The sequence below is a fragment of the Chionomys nivalis genome, chromosome 20 (genome assembly GCF_950005125.1).
Source record: "Chionomys nivalis chromosome 20, mChiNiv1.1, whole genome shotgun sequence".
In the NCBI taxonomy this organism is placed as follows: domain Eukaryota; kingdom Metazoa; phylum Chordata; class Mammalia; order Rodentia; family Cricetidae; genus Chionomys; species Chionomys nivalis.
This window is the reverse complement of record NC_080105.1, coordinates 9,143,257-9,146,283: the sequence shown is the minus strand read 5'-3', so window position 1 is coordinate 9,146,283 and position 3,027 is coordinate 9,143,257. Positions and strand designations below refer to the sequence as shown.

Here is a 3,027-nt window from a genome sequence, read left to right as displayed (position 1 = left end):
GCTTTTATATTCCTCAACCCCGTCGGGGCAGGGGCTTTGTAAGTCTTGCAACTTTCTGGGTTTTTCCCGCAGTGTCTTTCCAAGTCTCTTGAGCTTTCCTCCTTCTCCTAGAGTGAATGTTACAATTCTGAGGAAATAGCAGCACACACTCTTCATTGCCATGATTTCCTTGAAACATCTAGGACAGTGCAGCGAATATGGAAGACCATTTGTTCATCTCTTGACAACCGTTGAGAAGACCTGTTGCACTAATTAGTGTTTGTCGACTTGACAAAAACCTAGACATAACTGGGAAGACAGAATCTCAGTTGAGGAACTACCTCCATCAGATTGGCCATGTGGGTACATCTGTGGAGCATTTCCTTGGTTGCTAAAGGATGTGGGAGGGTCTATTCTACTATGCGTGCTACAATCCCTGAGCAGGTGGGCCCGGGCTGCAGAAGAAAAGGACCTGAGCAGTCAGGGAAATCAAGAGAATGAAAGTAGTGTTCCTCCGTGGTTTCTGCTTTGAGTCCTTGCCTTGGCTTCCCTTCGCGGTGAGCAGTGGCCACTAAGTCAAGTAAGTCCTTCCTCCTCAGAGTTGATTTTGCTCTGCGTTTTATCACGGCAAGAGAAAAACAAACTAGAATATCTGTCACGGACCAGGCATTGCTCCAGGCTTTTGGGATGTGACAGCGGCAAACCAGACACGATGTCCGGCCCTCAGAGAGTCTATATCCTAGTGGAGGTGGGCACAGCGATAAAAAATACAGGTTGGTAAATCCTGCTAGAAATGAGTCTATATTGCATTCAAAAATTAAGCAAAGGACAGTTGACTGCGGCGGTTGGTGGTGTTTGACTTCATTGGCTTCACGCTCTGCCCTTCTACCTAGAACACGATGTCGGGACGCGGCAAGACCGGAGGCAAGGCCCGCGCCAAGGCCAAGTCCCGCTCGTCGCGCGCCGGCCTGCAGTTCCCGGTAGGCCGTGTGCACCGGCTGCTGCGGAAAGGCCACTATGCCGAGCGCGTGGGCGCAGCCGGCCGTGCTGGAGTACCTCACCTCCGAGATCCTGGAGCTGGCGGGCAACGCGGCCCGCGACAACAAGAAGACGCGCATCATCCCGCGCCACCTGCAGCTGGCCATCCGCAACGACGAGGAGCTCAGCAAGCTGCTGGGCGGCGTGACGATCGCGCAGGGCGGCGTCCTGCCCAACATCCAGGCCGTGCTGCTGCCCAAGAAGACCAGCGCCACCGTGGGCCCCAAGGCGCCGGCGGGCGGCAAGAAGGCCACCCAGGCCTCCCAGGAGTACTGAGGGAGCCCGCGCCGTGGCCGCCCAGCCCTCCCCACACCTCCACAAAGGCCCTTTTCAGGGCCACCACCTCCCTCACAGAAAGAGCTGAGCCACTGAGGGCCGGGCCGCCGCGTCCCCGTCCTACCCCCTTTCTCTGCCCTCGCGCGTTTTCTGCCTCCCCTTCCCTGCACGGCCTCTGGGTCAACCACGGAGGACACTGGCGCCACGGCGCCTGCCCACCCCGGAGCTTCGCCGGTCTCGTCTCGGTCTTCGATGGGCGGCGCGGAGAGGCTGCGACACCTTCCAGAAGTCTCGGCCTTTTGCTGTGGCGGACAGCCGAAATGGGCCTGAAGGTGAGTCTCTCCGCAGCTGCAGCCGAGGCGTCTCTTCAGCTTGGTGCTTAGCCCTCGCCTGGACCTTCGGAAGTGACTTGGTTACCGGGCTTTGGTGAAGAGAAATGGATCATGCTGCTTGGTCCTCTGTCCCCCTTGCTGGCCTCTGACCATTCTCCTCCATCTTCATTCATAGGCCGGTGTGTGGTGTGGCTGGGACAAAATCACGAATAGGAACCGATTTTCTCCAGGATGCTTCCTGGAACGGGACTGGGAGACGCTTACAGGCCTATGGACAGAAGACCTGTGTTCCTGCCGCAGGAGACTGGCAGCCGGGCCTAGCCATTCCCTTTTCTCCCCGGCGACTCACCTCACGACCCGAACACCTAGATACCAGCACATGTCAATGAAACCCTGTATGGACTGAGCCTCTCTTGGTTTCTGAACTGGAATTTTGCAGCTATCCCTTAGGTAGTGGGGAGTTTCAATGGGCTAATTTTATTAAAGGATTGTTTGGTTTAAAAAAAAAATTAAGCAAAGAGTAGCCCTTGGAAGCAAGTCAGAAATACAGATGGGGAGGGTGGTAGAGGAGGTCCATCGTCCACCACTGTGCACCAGGACATGACATGGGGGGGGAGGCTAAAGGAAGTGAGTGAGTAAGCCATGTGGATGGAGAGGAGAAATTCAGACTGCGGAATTCTGTAGATGGACACATGCCTGACAATATACTACATTTCATGGAGGTGACCAGAGTGGATGGAACAGAGGGAAGACTGGAGCAGAGACCAGAGAGCAGTCCATGGGAGCAGGATGGGGTCGGGTAAGGCTTGCAGACACTTACACATGGATGGCTTGTATTATGCAGCCTGAAGGTCACAGCATCTGCTGGTTATTTAAAGCTGGTTCTTACGAAAATGGTCTGGTCAGTCCCGGAGATGCTCATTCTCCGCATGTTGACAGCAGAAATCCCATCATGCATCATTTTAATTTGTGTTATCTAAAAAATGGCTCACATTCATTTGATCATGAACAACTATTGATTATTGATTTAGAAATTCCCACATGTTCTCCAACACGTTCTACCAAAAAGTCAGCAATATCCCACAAAGAAATTCAGCAATGTCCCCATCCTAGCATTGTAAACCATTGGGGACTAAGCCGGATTCAGCTACCTCACAATAGAGCTGCACACTGAGCAGAGGTTGGTGTCGTACAGTGGGTGGGGCGGCTGCAGAGTTCAGCATCAGAAGACTGTGAGACAGCCACACTCATACAGGCTTCCAAAGAAATGACAAACTGAGGACTGGGCTATGCAAAGAGACTTTATTAAAATTTCTCAAACAAATCAGAATGCACAAGACAGGTGTGTGCACATATTGAAAATGGGGTTTTCTGTACCCCAAAGAGAAAGCAGGCCTATGCA

General features: G+C 53.3%; 1 pseudogene; it reads left to right on the top strand.

The window, feature by feature from the left end:
* Nucleotides 1–878: 878 nt before the first annotated feature.
* LOC130862823 (histone H2AX-like) lies at nucleotides 879–1,542 on the top strand (annotated as a pseudogene).
* The last annotated feature ends 1,485 nt before the right edge of the window (nucleotides 1,543–3,027 follow it).